The sequence below is a fragment of the Nelumbo lutea genome, chromosome 4, assembly GCF_056320005.1.
Source record: "Nelumbo lutea isolate HS-2025 chromosome 4, American lotus-T2T, whole genome shotgun sequence".
In the NCBI taxonomy this organism is placed as follows: Eukaryota; Viridiplantae; Streptophyta; class Magnoliopsida; order Proteales; family Nelumbonaceae; genus Nelumbo; species Nelumbo lutea.
The window spans coordinates 59,355,514-59,379,281 of record NC_142687.1 but is presented as its reverse complement, the minus strand read 5'-3'; the positions used below and the strand labels follow the sequence as shown (position 1 = coordinate 59,379,281).

General features: G+C 39.1%; 1 pseudogene; it reads left to right on the top strand.

The window, feature by feature from the left end:
- The first annotated feature begins 719 nt into the window (after window positions 1-719).
- Window positions 720-23,768, top strand: LOC148860802 (uncharacterized; annotated as a pseudogene).

The window sequence follows — 23,768 nt, the reverse complement described above, 5'->3', positions numbered from 1 at the left end:
TTCTCTGTATCAGGTATAATCCCTTCCTACTCCTTTTGGTTCAGATCTGATTTAGTTTATGGTTCAAGAATGATCCTTAAAAATATAATTTTCTAAATAGGGAATGTGATTCCCAATTGAAGGAAGAGAAAAATTTTTGAAATTCGCCCCCTTATTCCGCAATCTTTGGGTGTCCATGTGATGGATATCCTGTTCTTCAATCTCAACAGATCAAAAATCCCTTATAGTAGCTCACACTGGCAGTTAGTAGTCACTGGAAGATCCCTTAACAACTCATATTACCCTGTAAGCATTTGATTTGTTTACCCTAAAATTGTGTGTTTAAGGCTTCCGAGTCCAAAACCTCCTAGTTCGACTGGTTTTTATTTGATTGGAGCCATGTGATAATCGAATCTACTTTTGACTTCGGCGGCAAAATCAACATTTTCTCCAATTTCAGAAACCGGATTCCAGGAAACCTATCTTAGAGTGCAGCTCAAATGGTGCCGAGAACTGCATTTTCTTCCTTCTCTTCTTCGTTATGTTGTAGGCAAGCTTCTGCTCATACGGGTACTCTCTGTCTCTGTTGTCGTTCTCTTTCTTCTTTCTCTAATTATACATCTGTGCCCCATCTACCAAACTCTAAAACCGTGGAATGTTCTTCCAACTCTGATATTCCCCACGAGGGTACCCAGTCCCAGTTGGAAATTATGGTGGCGGATTTATACTGATCAAGAAAAATGAGTTCTGACGATGCATTAAGTTTCTTCAATCGAATGATTGATTTGAAGCCAACTCCTTCAGTTTATTCGTTTAATCTTCTATTACGGACAATTTACAGAAGCAAGCACTACAAAACTGTGATTTCCCTATATAAAAGGATGGGCGCTATTGGAATCTCACCCAATAGACATATGCTGACGATTCTGCTTCACTTCTATTGCTATCTGAATTGGGTGGATTTTGGTTTTTCAGTTTTGGGTAGTATATTAAAACGGGCTTATTATCCAGACACTTTAATTTTCACTTCTTTGATGAAGGGTCTCTGCATGGAGGATAGGATTGCTGAGGCAACTAATCTGCCTGAGGTGATGGTCAAGTTTGGTTATCCACCTGACGTGATAACGTATGGCTTTCTAATTAATGGACTTTGTAGAACAGGAAAGACTTCAGCAGCTTTTAGCCTGCTCAGGGAAATGGAGAAAAGGGGTTGTAGGCCTAACGTGGTTGCATACAATAATGGTTATCGACCGTCTTTGCAAAGAGGGATCTATGGATGAGGTGCTAAAACTGCTCGAAGAAATGACCCAAAAGAACATTTCCCCTGACGTTACCACTTACAGTTCTTTGATTCACGGGGTTCTGCATATCAAATCAATGGAAAGAAGCTATTAGATTTTTCTATGAAATGATGGATCGAGGAATTCCACCCAATGTAATTACATACAATATATTGATGTGTGCACTCTGCAAAGAAAGGAAAATCAAAGAAGCACATGGACTATTATTTTTTATTATCCGAAGAGGGGAAGATCCCAACATAGATTCTTATAATACGTTGATGGATGGATATTGCTCAATAGGTAAGGTGGATGTTGCAGAAAAGCTCTTTCATTTCAGGGTCACTAAGGGTCTTGAGGTGGATGTTTTCAGCTATAATGCATTGATAAATGGATATTGCAGAAATAGGAGGATGGATGAGGCTGTGAATCTGATGTGTATTTGCTTACACTAGCAAGTGCACTAGCCGCACAAGTAATAAAGTGATGAAGAGAGTATCGTTCCCATGAGGATTTATGTAGCAACTACTGTTAGTACATCAACCAACTCTTATCTGATTAGCTGAAATTTAAATCTAATTCAAATCTGAAATCCTAACTACAAAACTAGCTCTAACAAATTTGATCAAACACCTTGCAAGCAAATTGAGAAGACAAGCTAACTATGCATAAAATTGATTCAACAATTAGATCTCTAGGTCATTCGATTATATTAAGATTTAGCCTTGGTTTGGTGAAACCCCAAGGCAATGAATAGCCTCTCTCAAGCGCATGTGCATTCTATGCATGAGTGGTGATTCTTCTATCTCTAGCAAGAATCTAATCCCCATGCATGCATTAACATATAGAAATTCTATGGCATCATTTCAGATTTGAATGATCACCAACAGAATTGTGCAAGTTATCTCTAACCTTGCACTCAATTCGGTTCTTGAGTAGTAGATCTAAAATCTTAGAGTCTTTCTCAAGCACTCTAGGATTTCCAAGGAACAAATCATCCAAACTGAATTAAAGTTACCTGAATTCTCTCTCCACCAATTCAGATATTACAATTTCATAATCTGAAATTACAGGTCTAAGATTACAAAATAGCAATTCAGACCTTGCAAGTTCATGATCTAAAATTACAAATCTGAGCTTACAAAATAGTAGCTCGACTAACAGTTCTACAATTGAATTTCTAATCAGGAAACTTCAAAATTGAATATAATTCATTTGAATAACCCTAGAGAACTAATTACAAATCTGAATTTACATGAAATACCATTCAATTATAGCAAGAAAGATTGAATTAATGGAGAAAATAAACATAAAATCCCTAACTGAATTCGATTACCACTTGTGCAGAAATCAAGGAAGAAGACAACCTAGATTGATATCCTCCAATGGCTTCTTCTCCAAATTCGAAATCAACTTCTTCTTCTCTTGAATATTCTTGAATATTCTCCTCTCTTCTTCTCTCTTGCGCCAATCTTTCTCTTTTCCCCAAAAGGTTTTTGACCCTTCTCTTGAATATTCTTGAATCTTCTCCTCTCTTGCGCCTATCTTTCTCTTCTCCCCAAAAGGATTTAATCCAAAAGGTTTTTGACCCCTTTTCCCCTAGCTCTCTTCTCCTTTTATAGCCTTCTCTTTAGCCTCTTTCTCTCATCTAAAAAGTTCTCTCCTCTAGAAAGTTTGGTGTCTTTAGCCTCTTGAACCTTCTAAAAGTTGCTATTCTTAGCTCTCTTGAACTCTCTAGAAGCTGCCGCCCCTAGCCTCTCTTGGCTGCACTTTGGGCTAATCTTGAGCTACAATTTGGGTTGTTCTTGAGCTGGAAATGGGCCTCCTCCTTACTGGGCCAAATAGGCTCCCTTGGAAGGTTGTGGCTGGGCTATCTCTTTGGGCTGTCCCAAAGAGTGTTGCATGGGCTTTAAGAGCTGAATAACCCTCTTTTGACCTCTCGGCTGGGCCTTGCTCCCAACTAGGTTGTATCACCTTCAATTTGGCCTCATTTAGCATGGTTTTATGCTCTTTTTCCCTAGACTTGTCTCATTTGACAATTTCCTAAAATCAAGCTCAACTGAGGTAAGAATTCCCACAAATTGGCATCAAAACCATGCATTAACACCAGAATTTATATGTAAATTGTGCACACATCAAAACACCCCCACACTTAAGCTTTTGCTTGTCCTCAAGCAAAGACATCAGCCATAAACTGATCATCCCCCCTTTTTCTCACCATTTACTGGATGAATTTTTAGGAGGAAAATGCATTGAGTGGTCGGAAACTTGTGTAAGTATTCTGCTCCATTCTTATGAATTACCATTCTTATCACATACATAAGAGTCAAGGAAGGGAAAAATATGAGATTTTTCAAGTTCCAACTTTCACTCCCATTCAATATGTACATCAGCTCCTTGACCGCCAAAATTAACCATCACTTTGAGCTTGGTCCCAAATCTGTCACTGCACCTTATTGAGTGTTCAACTGTATTTTGTCCCTTCGAACCTCAGTCGTCACCGAATTCTTTTCTTTTCTTTCCCCCAATTTTTTGGTTTGAGTGCATTTTATACTCTCCATCTCACACGGGGTATTTTCTTCTTTCTTCTTTTTCTTTTGGTGTGAGTGCATTTTATGCTTCATCTCACACTCTTTTTTTTTTTGAACCTCATGCATTAATAGTTCAAATGTAAACTAGCTTGAATGATCATCAATTATTCCAATCAAGTGCATTCTACACATGAAGGTAGCTAGGGCCGGTCATGCTGAAAGTCATATTCAACTTCCTTAACCTCATGAATTGTGTTTGGATCATTCACAAGAGTAAACTCGGACACTTATAGTGGTCTCCCTCAACTCAATGTGTTCCCTCTTTGAATTCACCTAATGAACAGCAATGATCTTAAGGGGATTTCTAGTTTATTCGGCTTATCAATGCATGTATATAAGTGTTGGGATGATTGAGGTGCATAACTTCAGCCTCTCCCCCACACTTAAGATGAACATTGTCCTCAATGTTCTTAGTGTTAGGGAGTGAAAATGAATCCAGCAATGAGGGTAAGGGCATGAAGAGCAATATCAAGTAAGGAGAGGGGTTGAGAGGACTTCCCTGAAGATCATTATGAATTTTATAATACCTCCTTTGATGGGAAGCCCCTATCTATGAAAAATCACATAAAACTAGAAAGAACAATAGCCTACCAATTTAACATCCTAACTAAAAAAACTAAACTCAAATGCTAAGAAAAAGAAAAACAGAAAGCAAACAAGAAAGTTTATGACAGCTCATCCGAAACTCGATAGTCTAGTGAGATCAACGGTCGTCTAAGTATACAGTGGATGGAGTAGCCCAACATTCCTCCCACTAAATATGGCTTGAGGTGCTGACCATTCACCTTAAATGTGGCATGTACCGGGTGGGTGACCTCTACGGCCCCATGGGGAAAAACCTGTGTGATGGTGAAAGGCCCCGACCATCTGGATCTTATCTTGCCCGGGAACAACCAGAGATGGGAATTATACAATAACACTTGTTGGCCTACATGAAAGTCACGTCTCAATAGGTTCTTATCATGCCATCGTTTAGTTCTCTCCTTGTAAATCTTGGCATTCTCATAGGCGGTAAGTCTGAATTCATCCAACTCATTTAGCTACAGCCCGCCTCTTGGCTCCTGTGGCTTGTGAATCAAAATTCAAGAGCTTTAGTGCCCAATAAGCCTTATGTTCTAACTCAACAGGTAAATGACATGCTTTACCAAAAACTAGCTTGTATGGGGACATGCCGATGGGTGTTTTGTATGCAATTCTATAGGCCTATAATGCATCATCTAACCTGATTGCCCAATCTCTCCTGGCAGAGTCTACAGTCTTCTCCAATATTCTTTTAAGCTCCTTGTTGGCTAATTCGACTTGGCCATTGGTTTGACGGTGATATGGGGTCGCCAATTTGTGTGTAACACCATATTTCCACATTAGTCGTTCAAACTGGGTGTTGCAGAAATGGGTTCCCCTATCACTTATGATAGCACGGGGTGTGCCAAATCTGGTGAATAGCTTTTTCAGGAAATGTACTATCCTCCTAGAGTCATTTGTGGAAAAGCTATGGCTTCCACCCATTTAGACACATAATCAACAGCAACTAGGATGTACTTATTCCCAAAAGAGTTCGGGAAGGGTCCCATGAAGTCTATACCCCATACATAAAAAATTTCACAAATCAAGATATTAGTGAGGGGCATCTCATTTTGCTGGGAAATGTTACCTGTTCTCTAACATTGATCACATGAAGACACATACCTATGAGCATCCTTGAACAAGGTGGGCCAATAGAAACCTGATTGCAAGACCTTGGCTGTAGGGCAGTTGGCTCCAAAGTGGCCTCCCGCTTCTCTATCATTGTAGTACCGGAGCACTGACTCCATCTCCTCCCCGGGAACACATCTCTTATGATCTGATCTGCACATAGCTTGTACAAAAAGGGATCCTCCCACAAATAGTATTTCACATAAGAGAAGAACGTCTTCCTCTGTTGATATGAAAGGTTAGGGGAATAACATGTGCAACAAGATAGTTTGCAAAATCAGCAAACCAAGGTGATGAGTCTACCTGAATGGAGTAGAGGTGCTCATTCGGAAACTCCTGTCGGATGGTGCTGATTGTCTTCTCTTTTAAGTCTGCATTATCTAGCCGAGAGAGATGATTAGCAGCTAGGTTCTCGGCACCTTTCTTATCATGGATTTCCACATCAAATTCTTGCAGCAATAGGATCTACCTAATCAGCCTCGATTTTGCATCATTCTTGGCGAGTAGGTGCCGCAATGCCGAGTGATCTGTATACACAATGACTTTGGACAAAATCAAATATGAATGAAACTTATCAAAAGCAAAGATTACCACTAGAAGTTCCTTTTCTGTTGTGCTTCATTCAAGGTTCTACTAGCATAGTAGATCAGCTGAAAGTGTCTGTTCAATCTTTGTCCCAAAATAGCTCCTACGGCTGAATCACTCGCATCACACATTAGCTCAAATGAAAGTGTCCAATCTGGTGCAATCATGATGGGTGCATTGATTAACTTGTCCTTCAAAATGTTGAAGGCTTGTAGGCATTTGGCTGTGAACTCAAAGGCCACATCCTTTTGAAGAAAAGTAGACAATGGCTTGGTTATCTTGGAGAAGTCATTGATAAATCTTCTATAGAACCCGGCATGTCCCAAGAAGCTTCTTACAAAATGGACTAATGTTGGTGGTGGCAACCTCTATACCTTTCTGTAAAATTTTATGCCCAAGCATGATGCCTTCTTGCACCATGAAATGTCACTTCTCCCAATTTAGCACTAGATGTGTCTCCTTGCACCGCCTAAGCACCTTCTCCAAATTGTTCAAACATGCATCAAAGGAAGAACCAAAGGCTGAAAAGTCATCCATGAAAACTTCCATTAACTTTTCAACCATATAAAAAAATATTGATATCATAGACCACTGAAAAGTTGTTGGAGTGTTACACAACCCAAATGAAATTCTCCTATAAGCAAAGGTACCGTAAGGGCAAGTGAAGGTGGTCTTCTCTTGGTCTTCCAGTGCAATTGGGATCTAATTGTAACCTGAATAACCATCCAAGAAACAATAGTACTCATGCCCGGCTAGCCTCTCTAACATTTGGTCAATAAATGGGAGAGGAAAGTGATCCTTGTGTGTGGCTTCATTCAACTTTTTGTAGTCAATGCATACTTGCCACCCGGTGACGGTTCTAATCGGGATGAGTTCATTTCTTTCATTTGGAATAATGGTCATGTCACCTTTCTTGGGTACTACTTGCACGGGGCTCACCCAAGAATTGTCAGAGAAAGGATAAATAATTCCGGCATCTAAGATCTTAATGATTTCAGCCTTCACCACCTCCTTCATGTTTGGGTTCAGGCATCTTTGGGGCTGAATTGAGGGCTTGCTACCATCTTCCATCAGAATTCTATGCGTGCATACCGATGGATTGATGCCCTTGATGTCGGCTACCTTCCAAGCCAAGGCTGTCTTGTATTCTCGTAACACTTAATAATTTTTCTTTTTGCAACGGGCTCAAGGCTGCTGATATGATTACCGGTAGAACTGATGATGCCTCTAAGAAAGCATACTCCAAATGAGGTGGGAGTTGCTTTAGTTCAAGGGTGGGTGGTTCTTGAGTTGAAGGCTTGCTTGTTGGCATTGGTGATCTGCCCAAGCTCTCCAACTTGAGAAATCCTTTCCCATGGAACTGTGGATTGGCATTCAGGTATGTTGCCATGCAATTAACCTCTTCATTTTCTTCCTTTGCAACTCCTCCTTATAGGCAAAGTTCAAGAGGATCTGCCATCCTATTTACCTGAAAGCAAACATCAATTGCATAATCAATAACATCAACCATGTAACAAGAATCATCACTAGAGGGTTCATGTTTCATAGCATCAGACATTTTAAAAAGTATTTCCTCATATTGAATCCTAAGGCTGATTTTTCCTTGTTGGACATCAATCTACCTTCTCCATAGCTAAAAAAGGTCTCCCTAGGATGAGAGGAACATCAACATCTTCTTGCATGTTTAATACAATGAAATCAACTGGAAAGATGAACTTATCTACTTTAACAAGCACATCTTCTATAATTTCCCTAGGATGCTTGATGGACCTATCAGCCAATTGCAATGCAACTCTTGTGGGTTGGGGTTCTCCCAATCCCAATTTTTTGAAAATCGAATATGGCATTAAATTTATGCTATCTCCTAAATCACATAATACCTTTTCAATTTTTAAACTACCAATAGTACAGGGGATAGTGAAACTCCCTGGGTCTTTAAGCTTTTGGGGCAGCTTGTTGAGAAGGATTGCTGAGCATTCTTCATTTAGAGCAACCGTAGCCACATCTCCCAATTTCCTTTTGTTTGCCAATATCTCCTTTAGAAATTTTGCATAGTGTGGCATCTGGGCTAAAGCATCATCAAAAAGAATATTAATACGTAAATTTTTAAATACTTCAAGAAACTTACCGAATACCTCTTTAAATTTGTGTTGCTTCAACCTATTGGGAAAGGGAACTTATGGCTGTTGGTGTTTTTCTTGTTGCGGTTCAGATTGCTCCTCCTTCTTGTTTCCGGTTTCAAGGGGTGCATCTGCATTGTTTTCAGCCCTTGCTTTCTTCTCTACTTCCAGCAGCTCCTTACCACTTCTTAAAGTGATAACCTGCACTTGTTCTCATGGATTCACTTCTGTATTGCTTGGTAGAGTGCCCGGTATTCTTGCCGAAATCATTTGCGACAACTGCCGAACCTGATTTTTCAAGTTCTTTATTGAAGCCTCTTGGTTCTGAAATCTGGTTTCAGCACTGGCTATGAACTTGATCATCAGCTCCTCTAGGTTAGATTTCTTTTCCGGTTGATGGAAATTTTGGGGAAAGGGCTTCGGTCCATGCTGATTTGGCCATGACTGATTCGGGTAGCCTCTCCATCCGGGGTTAAAGGCATGGTGGTGCTAATTTCCCTGCTGCCTTGCAAAGTTGCCAACAAAATCAACCTATTTTGTGGACTGCCTAAACTGATTGCCAACTTTGCATTCAATGCTGATGTGACCTCCCCCACACCAATTACATGTCATAGACTACGCATTCATGGTTGCCATCTACATCTCATCAATTTTCTTGCTAAGTGCACCTATTTGCACATATAGAGCAGTGTATGAGTCCACATTGTGAAGACCATGCTACTTCTTCACTTGTGTTCTCTCTGAATGCCATTGGTAATTATCAGTTGCAATCTCCTCTATGAGTGCATGGGCCACTTTGGGGGTCTTATTGTTGATGGAGCCCCCAACTGCCGCATCTAGGATGGTCTTGTTGGCTTCGGTTAGACCATTGTAGAAGGTTTCCTTAACAGCTCCTTATACCGCTCCCATGACTCATATAAAGATTCTCCATCTTGTTGGAAGAAAGTGGTGATGTCATTTCTCATCTTTGTTGTCTTGGATGGAGGGAAGTACTTGGAGAGGAATCGGCTAGCCATCTCATCCCAAGTGCCTATAGATCCGGCCGATAATGAATTCAGCCAAGTCTTGGCCTTATCTTTTAATGAAAATGGGAATAACCTCAGCTTAACAGCATCATCACTCACCCCATTATGCTTGAAAGTGTCACAAATCTCCAAGAAATTGGCTATGTGAGAGTTTGAATCTTCATGAGCCATCCCACAATACTGAACTGTGTTTTGGATCATTTGAATTATGGCTGGTTTGATCTCAAAACTATTAGCAACAATGGCTGGTCTTACAATGCTTGAAACAGCTCTGGTTAAGGTTGGTTTGGTATAGTCCATCATAGTTCTTGGTTCGGCCATCTCTTCAATTTCAGCTCTAATTTGTCTAGCAGCTCGTAAGTGGATGCAGAGGGTTCTTTCAATCTCTAGGTCGTAAGGGACTTCCTCCAGTTCAGGTCTGCTTGTCATTAACTATACAAGTCAAAGCAAGAAAAAGACTATGTACTAATTCAGAATTGAAAATAATTAAACAATTAGCAATCCTAATCTAACAGCAATTTACAAGGCAAAGACTGAATGTTATCTAAGAAGACAAAGCTTTAAACACAATAACAATCAGCAGGCTGAATATGGACAGATCTGAACTCTGATATACTAGCTTGAAATCAGAGAAGTAGCCTATCAACTCTAGCAGATTGCACACTTGAAGCAAGAAGAGCAGCCTGACATAGAGACAATCGGCAAGAAATTCTGATTTCAACAATGAAGATTAATATACACTGATCTGGATATCAGCCTAAGATTTTTTTTTCTGTGTGCGATCTGATTCTTGCACTCAGCACTGAAAGCTAATGTGTATAGATCTGAACTCCACTGATTTTATGAGATATAAAGAACCATAAATTGATTCAACTGGCAATACTAGATTAGCAATCAAAACTAAACAAATCAGCAATAGAAGGGAAACTACAAATATTAGAAAATACAGATCTGAATCCTACTTCAAATAAAAAATATATCAGATCTATTAAACCAGAAATGGAACAACAGGCTTTTAAATGAGAAACTAGAACAACAAACTGAGAAAGAGGCAATTAACACTAGGCAAGAAAACTACTCATATCAGCAAGGGAAGTTATTCCATCTACAGATCTGAACCTATCATACAACAGAAATAAAAATCAGATTACCTAGTATAGGACTAGAAACATTCGGCAAGAAAAAGAGATTACCTAAAATAGTAGATTAGTGTGTGCAGATCTGAATTGTAATGTATAGAACTAGACTATCTCTATCAGCTATACTACTGAATTAGAATAGCTATAACTTTTTTCTTCTGTGTGTTCAGATCTGAATTCTGATTTTAGCAATGAAAGTTAATGTATATAGATCAAAACCACGCTCTTTTTATAAAATAAATAGAACTAAAAGGCAGCTACACTATTAAGACTAAACAGAAAACAAGGATAAAGCAAATCAGTAATAGAAAGAAAATTATCTATAACAGCAATGGAGGCTACAAAACACAGATTTGAATCCTAATATGTAGAGTTAGAAATCAGATTAACAGTGGCTAATAGTTCCTAATATTGCTGCAATAAGTCCCCGGCAATGGCGCCAAAAACTTGATGCGTATTTGCTTACACCAGCAAGTGCACTAGCCGCACAAGTAAGAGAGTGATGAATAAAGTATCATTCCCATGAGGACTTATGTAGTAACTACTATTAGTACATCAGCCAACTCTTACCTAATTAGAAGAAATTTAAATCTAATTCAAATCTGAAATCCGAACTACAAAACTAGCTCTAACAAATTTGATCAAACACCTTGCAAGCAAATTGAGAAGACAAGCTAACTATGCATAAAATTGATTCAGCAATTAGATCTCCATGCCATTCGATTAGATTAGGATTCAACCTTGATTTGGTGAAACCCCAAGGCAATGAACAACCACTCTCAAGCACATGTTGATTCTATGCATGAGTGATAATTCTCCTATCTCTAGAAAAAATCTAATCCCCATGCATGCATTAAAATATAGAAATTCTAGGGCATCATTTCAGATTTGAATGATCACCAACAGAATTGTGCAAGTTATCTCTAACTTTGCATTCAATTCGGTTCTTGAGTAGTAGATCTAAAATCTTAGAGTCTTTCTCAAGCAATCTAGGATTTCCAAGGAACAAATCATCCAAACTGAATTAAAGTTACCTGAATTCTCTCTCCACCAATTCAGATATTACAATTTCATGATCTGAAATTATAGGTCTGAGATTACAAAATAGCAATTCAGACCTTGCAAGTTCATGATCTAAAATTACAAATCTGAGCTTACAAGATAGCAGCTCGACTAACAGTTCTACAATTGAATTTCTAATCAAGAAACTTCAAAATTGAATCTAATTCATTCGAATAACCTTAGAGAACTAATTACAAATCTGAATTTACATGAAATATCATTCAATTACAGCAAGAAAGATTGAATTAATTGAGAAAATAAACATGAAAGCCCTAACTGAATTTGATTACCACTTGTGCAGAAATCAAGGATGAAGAAAACCTAGATTGATCTCCTCCAATGGCTTCTTCTCCAAATTCAAAATCAGCTCCTTCTTCTCTTGAATATTCTTGAATCTTCTCCTCTCTTCTTCTCTCTTGCACCTATCTTTCTCTTCTCTCCAAAAGGAATTCGCCCAAATGGAATTCTCCTCTCTTCTCCTCTCTCATCTAGAAAGTTCTCCCATCTAGAAAGTTCTCTCATCTAGAAAGTTCTCTCCTCTAGAAAGTTTCACGCCTTTAGCCTCTTGAACCTTCTAGAAGTTGCTATCCTTATCTCTCTTGAACTTTCTAAAAGTTGCCACCCCTAGCCTCTTTTGGCTACACTTTGGGCTGCTCTTGAGCTACAATTTGGGTTGTTCTTGAGTTGCAAAGGGGCCTCCTCCTAGCTGGGCCGAATAGGCTCCCTTGGAAGGCTACGGTTGGGCTCTCTCTTTGGGCTCTCCCAAAGAGTGTTGCATGGGCTTTAAGGGCCGAATAGCCCTCTTTTGACCTCTCGACTGGGCCTTGCTGCCAGCTGGGCTGTATCGGTTAGAAAGTTTTGTATGCCCTTAGCTTCAATCAGTTTTGATGTACTTTTGATATTTAGTGTAAATAAATAAAGTACATGTTTGATTCATGTTGTGTGGTATATTTCTGTGTAATACCCTTAAACTGGATAATTAAAGAGACTCGTGTTAGTTTAGAACATTCACAGTCGTTGGATAAGTCTGGGGAGATTTATCCTATCAAGGTTGACACTGGTGTGCTACCAAGTGTTGGGGTTGCTTGCCTCAACCGCTAGGGTGAAACCCAAGGCACATGCAGTGTAGGATTACTTCAATCCTTGAACTGGACCAGATTTCCAGTATTGCCCTAGACCTTGGAGATTGATGGGAAAAACTGGAATGTTACATCTGACCCCTAGATCCGATTATGGTAATGCACTGGATGTCGGATTGGGTTGTCTTTGATATGCCAATCAGTGAGATCCTTAGCGGGGACCAAAATCTAGGAATGTTGGGACAGTCTGAGAATTCATCTGAGGGTGATCATAGTGACAGGATCAACCCCTTTGTTGGACAAAGGTAATGATCGGGGATGCACTCTCTCTGATGGAAACCAAACTGCCGTCAGTTGATTTCAATCGTTGGAATTTTGTTTTGCAAAATTTATATATATGATATTCATTTATATGGTTTCAAAACATTTGCAAATGGTTTTAATTCCCGGGATCCATGTGAGTAGAGAGTGCAGCACTGTTCATTGGACCCGAGGGAGAGGTCTTCTCTTGTCGGGCAGTGCTTGATCATTATGGGCTGAGAGGTTAAGTGTATGACCGTTTAGGATAATACCTGATGGGCTAATCTTGCATTTGCCCATAGTCCCTGGGTTTTAAAAGATGGCTTGGCCCAAGGACCACTTAGTGTAAGTGTTGGGCCCATAGGGTCCATGTGATGGGCTCAAGGAGTTCACTGGGCTTTCTAGTGAATTCGGCTAGGCCTTGTAACAGAGGCTAGGCCGAACCCATGTGGCTGATATGTAGATCAATGCTTGGGTCCCATGTCATACAAAGAAGCCCAACTGGGCAGCAGTTTGGAAGACTATTGAGCACTTAATACATATTAGGCCTAAAGCCCATTTCGATCTGGGCTGATTTGATCAGTCACTTAAAGGGGCGGATCTGAGATAGGTTAAGCCCAAAAGCTTATCTAATCTGCAGATAAGATTAAGAGGAGTCCTAATCCAAATACAGATTTGGATAAGGGAAACTCCTAATATGATTAGGAGGTTTCTTAATCACCAAGAAAGAGGAGGAAAACCCTAATTCGAATTACTTGAATTCGACCCCTAGGTTTTTTAGCAGATCACTCTGCATTCTTGAGAGAAGATCTCAAATAACCCTAGAGAAGAAAATAGCAGTTCGCCACCTTCTTCTCTAGCATTCTCCTCCAGCAGCCGTCGCCACCTTTTCTGCCAGTTCGAGTTCTCAGTTTGAGAAGATCAAGAAAGGTTCTTGATTGTTCGTGTGGTGCTCACAGTCTTCCATCGAGTTCTTCAGAAGAACCTGGTTCGTGGGATGAACACTGCTAGTTCGGCTCCATCATCACTGTGTCATCTTCAGTGGGAGCTGATCTTGGGATCTTCTTTGGGCGTGAACACCAACGTTGGGAGATACTGCTTTTCTGGACTAGGTATAATCCCTCCATTCTCTTTTGGTTCAAATCTGGTTTGGTTTGGTTCAAGTAGGATCCTTGAATTTTGATTTTAAAATCAGGGAATGCGATTCCCAGTTGGAAGAAAGGTTGGAAATTTTGAAATTTGCCCACCCATTCCGCAAACTTTTGGTGTCCATACGATGAATCCAACCATTCTTTAGTGGTATTAGAGCCACAGGTTCGAATCTTGAACCAAAAGATCAGATATGAACCTGTGCAATTCGGTAGAAGTTGTTCTATCCCGGTATTGCGAAGATTGTAGTTTTGTTTCAAGAAATTGTTTCTTGTTGTGGGCGATTGATCTGAAATTAATTTTTATATAAATCTGATTATTATTTAGAATTGTTTTTTATAATTTTTTTGATTTATGGGTTGTTCGTATAAGAGGAGATCGAATTCTTGATTTGCGTAGGGAAACTGCGATTTTGTTGTTTATGGATTACTTTATTACATTTGGTTTGTAAAATAATTTTTTTTTATTTTTAGACTGAATGTATAGGTATTCGATCTGATGTAATTATTAATAGAAATTAGGATTTCTATTTATTTTATTTAGGATCAAAGATGGCGGTGCAGAAAAGGAGAACTCGTAGAGGAGGAGATTTCGCAGATGGGAGAATTGCTATCTGCGATTTGCAGTTTGTGAAACTGCAACCTGTGATCTAACCTCTGTTTTGCAGGAAGGATTGTGCGAACAGCCCTGATAGACTAATTCTTGATTGTTCTTTTATCAGAATTTAATTTCAGATTATTTTCTTGAATTAAAGATTTAATTAAAGATCAAACCCTATACCCATTCGAACCAAGATTGATTCAAATTTTTTGGACCAAATATAGGGTTTGTTCACGGCTGAAAGTCAACACTAATTTTCCCACTAAATGGCCTGAGGATTGATATTTAATTAAATGGTTAATTCGGCCCAACCTGTAAAGGCCCAGTTTTAAATGGTTAAAACTGTTAATAGCCCACTCTACAGATAAAGCTATATGGGCCAAACCCATGAACCCTAATTCGGCCCATATACCTAGATAATATTAAATAGTTAATATTATGGATTTAAAATGGGCTTCAAATGGGCTTTAAAAATAATTAATTGATTGGTTCAATTTATCCTTGCATGTGATGTATGGATGTGTGATGTGCTACGTACATGGGCCATAAGTACTTGGTCCACGCTCAATCGACAGTGGCTCTTGCGCACACCATGGCTGAATGCACATCATTGCCACGGTGTCCCTTTTGATCATTGGATGACCTCCCTTAGTGATGGGCCCCACACCTCATCAAGAGGTTACATGCTGAACCCTAGCCGATTTGGGCCCACCAAAATCTGATTTTATGAAAGTTAGTGGGAGCCACTTGGGTTTGACCTAGATCAAACTATGGTGTAATTGATTGTTCCCTCCAGCTAATATGAGTGCATGTGATAGGGAGATTCATATGATGAACTCAATAAAGGCCTTCCATCATTAGCATGAGGATGGGTCCTTCTGTAATGAGGAGATGCACTAGAAAATGGGCTATCCATTTGCTGTTGGGCTTGTCTGAATGTTTCATAAGATGATAGGGGCGTCATAGACCGATGTGAGAGGGGCTTCACCAGAAAATGGGAACTCTCTCACGGTACCTTGGCTTTCACGAACATGATGGATATGCACTCACTGGACAAAAAGGTTTACCTGAAAGCGGGTCTGAACCTTGTCTAACAGAGGCCAAAGGGAAAACTCATATGATGAGTGGATATGATCCTTCATAGAAAGGTGGTGGGGTTTTTCAGCTGAAATAGTTGGTTCCATGCACCCTATGTGATTTCCCACATTTTCAGAGACAACCCGTGGTCTCTGTCACTGAGAAAGGAGGGAAATCTCAGAGATGAATAAATGGAAATGGAACGTAGATTAAAATCCATATCTATGTAATGAACATGAATCAAATTAGGTTATGGACTAATGTTTTCTCTTTTATCAGAAAATGGCAAATGGACAATTTGCAAAGCTACTTGATGAGAACAAGCTGAAGGGCCCAAACTATGCCGACTGGTACAGGAACCTTATGTTGGTCTTAACCTCTGAGAAATTGGACAAGGTAGCCAAGAATCCTGCCCCAGATCGTCCGGGAGATAGGGCTTCTGAGGCCCAGAGAAGAGAATACCAAGAATGGGAGGAGAAAAACTCCCTTGCCCGCGGCTATATCATTGCCTCCTTGGACAACCCAATTTAGAGGCAATTTGATCAGATCGAACTTGCTAATGACATATTGGACAGTCTCAAGGCAATGTACGAAGAGCATAATCGTTCTACTTGGCATAAGGTCTTGAAACAGTTCATGACCGTGTAGATGTCCAAGGGCCAACAAGTTCACGACCATTGTATCCGGATGATGGGTTATATCAACGAACTGGAGGCTCTTGGATCCGAGCTGGATTGTAACACAGATCGATGCTATTCTCAACTCTCTGCCTCTATCCTTAAATCCATTCATCATGAACTACAACGTGAACAATCTGAGCGCCAGCTTAAAGGAACTCAACAATATGTTACAAAGGGCTGAAGAATTGATTAAAAAGGATGAGCTCATTGCCATGCTTGTTGAAACTGGCTAATCGGGCAAGAAAAGTAAGGCAAAGAGAAAGCCCCAGAAGAAGGTTGCCAAACCCAAGAAACAGAGGAAGGATAAGGCATCAGATGCCTGTCATTTTTGCAAGAATACCGGCCATTGGAAAAGGAATTGTCCTGCCTATCTGGAATCCAAGAAAGGTAAATTCGAAACTTGTGTTATAGAAACCAATTTATTGGTAGCTTCTGCATCCTGGTGTATTGACTCCAGGGCTTCAACTCATGCGTGTAACTCACTGCAAGGGTTCAAAGTAAGTAGAAGGCTGAGTGAAGGAGAAGTCACGCTCTACTTGGGGACCACTACAACTGTTGCAGTTGCGGCCATAGGAACCGTGGAGTTACGTTTTAGAGAATGAACTATTGTACTGAAAGATTGCCTTTATGTACAAAATTTAAGAAGAAATTTGATTTCTATCTCAAAACTTTGTGCATATGGTTATTCTGTCTTCTTTAGTAATATGATTACTATTAAAAGAAATAACAAATTCATCGTATACGGGGAACTGGAGAATGGTCTCTATGTTTTACATCCTTCTCTAGAAACTAACATAACCAAAACTACGTCGGCTGAAATCCCTAAGAAGAGAGCCTGAGATACAGTTAATCCCATGTGCCTGTGGCATTACCGACTTGGCAACATCGTGTTGACCGAATCACAAGATTGGTAAAGGATGGTCCCTTGGATTTTCTAACTGTAGAAGATCTTCCCACTTGTAAGCCTTGCCTGCAAGGCAAGATGATGAAACGGCCATTTAACGGTAAGCCTGAAAGATGTACAGGCACGCTTGACCCTATACATACTGATGTATGTGGTTCCCTAAGTTGTTCTTGATGATGAGAGCTTAGGAGCAGTGGGAGATGTCCCACAAGTTCTAGGTAGTGACCAACCTAGAAGATCCACTCGGGTATCCAGGAGGAGAGATGGACTCAATGGAGGCCAATGGAGTCTGGACTCTAGTAGATCCGCCCTCCGGATCAGCCCCTTTCTTGGACAAAGGTAATGATCAAGGATGCACTCTCTCTGATGGAAACCAAACTGCTGGCAGCTGATTTCAATCGTTGGAATTTTATTTTGCAAAATTTATATATATGATATATATTTATATGGTTTCAAAACGTTTGCAAATGGTTTTAATTCCTGGGATCCATGTGAGTAGAGAGTGCAGCACTGTTCCTTGCACCCGAGGGAGAGGTCCTCTCTTGTCGGGTAGTTCTTGATCATTATGGGCTGAGAGGTTAAGTGTATGACCATTTAGGATAATACCTGGTTGGCTAATCTTGCATCTTCCCACAATCCCTAGGTTATATAAGATGGCATGGCCTAAGGACCACTTAGTGTAAGTGTTGGGCCCATAGGGTCCATGTGATGGCCTCAAGGGGTTCACTGGGCTTTCCAGTGAATTCGACTAGGCCTTGTAACAGAGGCTGGGCCGAACCCATGTGGCTGATGTGTAGATCAATGCTTGGGTCCCACACCATACAAAGAAGCCCAACTGGGTAGCAGTTTGGAAGACTATTGAGAACTTAATACATATTGGGCCTAAAGCCCATTTCGATCTGGGCTGATTTGATCAGTCACTTAAAGGGGCGGATCTGAGATTAGGTTAAGCCCAAAAGCTTATCTAATCTGCAGATAAGATTAAGAGGAGTCCTAATCCAAATACAGATTTAGATAAGGGAAACTCCTAATATGATTAGGAGGTTTCTTAATCACCAAGAAAGAGGAGGAAAACCCTAATTCGAATTACTTGATTTCGACCCCTAGGTTTTTTAGCAGATCACTCTGCATTCTTGAGAGAAGATCTCAGATAATCCTAGAGAAGAAAATAGCAGTTCGCCACCTTCTTCTCTAGCATTCTCCTCCAGTAGGCACCACCACCTTTACTACTAGTTCGAGTTCTCAGTTAGAGAAGATCAAGAAATGTTCTTGATTGTTCGTGTGGTGCTCACAGTCTTCCATTGAGTTCTTCAGAAAAACCCGGTTCGTGAGACGAACACTATTGGTTCAGCTCCATCATCACTGTGCCATCTTCAGTGGGAGCTATCTTGGGATCTTCTTTGGGCATGAACACCAACGTTGGGAGATACTGCTTCTCTGGATCAGGTATAATCCCTCCCTTCTCTTTTGGTTCAAATCTGGTTTGGTTTGGTTCAAGTAGGATCTTTGAATTTTGATTCTAAAATCAGGGAATGTGATTCCCAGTTGGAAGAAAGGTATGAAATTTTGAAATTCGCCCACCCATTCCGCAACCTTTCTGGTGTCCATATGATGGATCCTACCATTCTTTTAGTATCACCTTCAATTTGGCCTCCTTTAGCATGGTTTTATGCTCTTTTTCCCTAGACTTGTCCCCTTTGACAATTTCCTGAAATCAAGCTCAACTGAGGTAAGAATTCACACAAATCGGCATCAAAACCATGCATGAACACCAGAATTTATATGTAAGTTGTGCACACATCAGAATCTGTTTGAGGAAATGCATCACAAAGGATTGAAGCCTAGTCCTGCTAACTATACTACTATTATGCATGGGTTATGCCAAGAAGGGAGAGTTGATCCTGCCCAGGCTCTCTTCAATGAGATGAAAGACAAGGGAATTTCTCCAGATGTGATCACATATAATTGCATAATCAACGGCCTTTGTGATTTGGGTTTGCTGAAGGAAGCCACAGAGTCTATGAATGATATGGTGGATAGAAGAATTTCACCAAATGCCATTACTTATAGTTCTGTGATCCATGATACTGTAACTTGGGACTGTGGCAAGAAGCGAGTAGATTGTTTGGTCAAATGATGGATCAAAGAATTCAAGCTGATATTGTAATATTTAACATACTGATGAATGCTCTCTGCAAGTATGGGAAAACAAAAGATGCACAGAGATTTTTAGAGATGATGATCCAAAGAGGGAATCAACCGGATATAATTACTTATAATACATTGTTAAGTGGATATTGTTTGGCAGGGCAAATGGATGGTGCTCTAAAGCTTTTTGATTCCATGGAAGCTAAAGGTCTTTATGATTCTATTAGCTACACTGTACTGATAAACGGGAATTTCAAGAGTGGTAAAATAGATGAGGCTATAAGGATCTTTGAGAAAATGTCTTATAAGGGATTAAAGCCAACAATTGATACCTATAATACACTACTTGGTGGACTATGCCAATTTAGGAAAGTTTAGGCTGCACAGAATCTCTTCAATGAGATGGTGGAACAGGGGATATCTCCAAATGTTGTTACTTACAATTCTATAATTTATGGACTTTGCAATTCAGGGATGTTGGAAGAAGCCACAAGTGTTTTCGATGAGATGGTCCATAGAGGAATTACACCAAATGTGATCACATACAATCATTTAATCCAAGGTTTTTGTAATTCAGGGCAGTTGAAAGAAATGATCAGATGTTTCTATAAATGATGGAGCAGAGAGTTTCTCCTAATATCATGACATTCAACATACTAATAGATGCTTCTTGTAAAGAAGGGAAGAGTAGAGAAGCACATGCACTGTTTGTTCAGATGATTCATAGAGGTGAGGAACCCAATAGAACATCATATAAAATATTGATTGGTGGATATACTTCAGTAGGCCTAGTGGATGATGCATTGAAATTATTTCACTATATGCTGGCTGACGGGCTTATACCAGATGATCTCACCTGCAACATGTTGATTAATGGCCACTGCAAAACTAAGAGAATAGATGAGACATTGAGGTTCATTCAGGAGATGCATGACAAGGGATTGAAACCAACAATTAGTTATTATAATACACTACTAAATGGACTGTGGGAAAGTGGTCAAGTTGAAGCTGCAAAAACGCTCTTCAATGATATAGCACCTGATGTTGTTACATTTAACACAATGATCAATGGCCTCTGCAAGAGGGGGGGGGGGTTTGCAAGAGGCAAATGAGTTATTCTCACAAATGGAAGAAAAGGGTTACTTGCCTAACACAGTGACATTTAATACAATTATCCATGGCATTTGTCTAAAGAATGAGATGCACAGAGCAATGAAGTTTCTCCATAAAATGGCAGAGAGAAATGTGCCACCAGATACCTGTACACTCTCCATCATTGTTGACTTACTTTCAAAAGTTCAGTATCAAGAAATTATGGAATCACTTCCTAAAACATTTTTACCCGAGGAAGAGCAAGAAGGCGATATAATGAACATTTCATCATTAATACCATCTATTAAGGGGCATCTAACATCTGGTGATGATTTGGGCAAATTATATATCAAATTAAAAAAATTCATTGAGCTCCATCATTGTTGACTTACTTTCAAAAGTTCAGTATCAAGAAATTATGGAATCGCTTCCTAAAACATTTTTACCTGAGGAAGAGCAAGAAGGTGATATAATGAACATTTCAACATTAATACCATCTATTAAGGGGCATCTAACATCTGGTGATGATTTGGGCAAATTATATATCAAATTAAAAAAATTCATTGAGTGAAGGTGAGTTATCTTTTTTCATAAATGAAGAAAATTTTCCTTTCTGGAATTTGAGTTAGAACTGATGCATTTTTAAATATGGAGCAGATCAGATGGTTGACCTGTTGGAATGACCAAACTCCATTTCTATGGTTCAGGTTAATCTGCAGGCTTTAAATTGGTAAGAAAATCATTGACTTGGTCAAGATCAGCCTGTTTGTCCCATTTCTAATTTATCATCTAATTTTTGAATGGCCAAAATATCAAACTTTTATACTTATCAGGAAAATGCCAAACTTTTATTAAGCATGAATGTTGTTAGGTTCCTTTATTTATTTTATCCATATTTTATAAATTTATTGCCTTTTTATTTTTTAATCTTATTTTCATTTTTTTATCAATTCTTTCATGTAGTTCTATTTTTGTGTTGTATGAAATATAAGACATCAAGGCCATATTCTATTCTTTAACTTGGTGGACATGTGAATCTATGTTAAATCTAATGTAGAATGCTTATATGTGTGTGTGTGTGTGTATATATATATATATATATATATAAAATATCTTCATAGATTTTCTGTCTCTCAACTTTGTAGTACTTTGCAAAGTCCATCCATATTGCAAGCCAAAGTTGCTGACCTGAGCATTTTTTTCTACAGGTGGAGAGTAGAGACATTGCTGGTTTCCCAGAACAGGTAATGAATTCAGTGAAGTCTCCGGTATTTCCACAAATCTCATGATGATTCCTTAGATTTTCACTACCTAATAAATTAACATTTGAAATAAATTAGATGTTGCTGTACCAATTAAATTAAATGTAATCATCTCCCGCATGGGATTTCTTTATATAACTAGATTAGATGTTGTACCATGTACCAATTAAAGAAAAGAAACCTTGCAGTGGTCTCATCACCATAGTAATTTATGATTTCCTTTATGATCCTCAGGTTTTTCTTAGGAAAGTGATTGAACTTCACGACAAGTACTTATCCTATGTTAATGGCTGCTTTATGCATAATGTAATCTTTTACAAGGTTGGTTTTCTATGCATTTTTCCTTGGATCACATTCTTTGATCTATTTCCCTTTGTTGGATTTTATGCATCAAGTTTCATTTAGTTGAAGTTGATGCTCATTGGCTGTTTTGAATTGAAGGCAATTAACGAAGCTTTTGAGGTTTTCTGCAACAAGCAAATTGCAGGAATCTCCAGTGCAGAAAAATTTGCAACATTCTGTGACCATATACATCCTCAAAAAAGGTGCATAAATCCAGTTCAAACAATCAAACTTGAAAAATCAAAATTCATAATCAAATTCCATTTTTATTTTCCATGGACTTTTATTTTTGTTCTTTAGATCTTCCATAAACTTGGGTAAGGTATGCAAGATAGTCATTTTGGACATCCCATCCAAGGGTGTGAAAGATTTCCATTTTTTGTTAACTTGATGCTTGACTCTTACACAATCTAATTGATCATGTCCTGAAGTTAAAACCAATTCTTTATTATAGGCTTAAGTCAGAAAGCTGGGGAAAAGTCACATCCATAGCAGTCCAAGTTGGGGTGTAGGGTCAAAATTATGTTTGAGTTCTTTCGCAACTTTTACTGATACTGTCATTATTTATTCTCAGTTGTCAGGACAACTTCTTTCAGCTTATGGGTATGGTGCTCCAGAGTTTGAATCTGGTATTTATACTTACTAAAGTGATGTTTACAGCTTTGGAGTTGTAATGTTAGAATTTCCTACAGGGAGAAAGTCTTATGACAGGTTAGAAATGTACATCTGAACTTGTTGGCTTTGTTTTTCTTTTCATTTTTTTTTTTTTTTTTTTTTGTAATGGCTACTTATTCTCTTCTTAAAACAATATGGATAGGTCACAGCCTCGAGGAGAGCAACATTTGGCAAGATGGGCCATTAACCAACTCCATGATATTGATGCATTGTCAAGGATGGTTGATCCTTTCCTCAATGGAGCTTACCCTGCCCCTTCTCTCCACATAATTATTGTGCGTTGTTCATATTTACTGCTTGTAATGTTAACTGGGTACATTATCAAGCAACCAGATATAAGAGGAACAGCTCTGTAGCAAGTGAGGATGATATGGAGCCAGAGGTCAATGGACGTATTGCTGGTGCTGTTAGGCGATATATACCCAATGATACATGTGATCCTCCAGGGGCCATTCTTCACTTTTATCTTTGGGATACATATGATGCTAACAGGTAAGTTTTTGGAATCTTAGTTCTTTGAGCTTGAGTTATTTGCATGTTCTCATCTTGTAAGTTATGACACTTTTTCCCTGTCCTGGCCAAGGACAATAATATGCCCCAGTCATTTATAGAAAGCAGCAACATTTTCTATAACATCCTCTAATAATCGTTCTATTTTTGGGGTTCAGCAAGGTTGATGACGATCATATCTTGAGGAAATTTCAGCCCAAGAGCATCTGGTATCTTATTGTGCTTGGTTCCCTTGCAACACTCATCGTGAATATATTTCCCCGCATGCATTTCGTCGTCTCAAAATCAGAATCTCCTTGTGAGAAAGAAGAGTTGAAACATTGCAGTTTGAACAATGAGGGATGCCCATCAATTGGAGATGAACTGCAAATGTTCAGAGAGATCAATTTGAAGCCAAAAATAGAGGAGACTCAAGAAAACAAAGGAATAATCTATCAGGTAGTGAGAAATTTGACTCTAGAACTTATTACGTTGTGA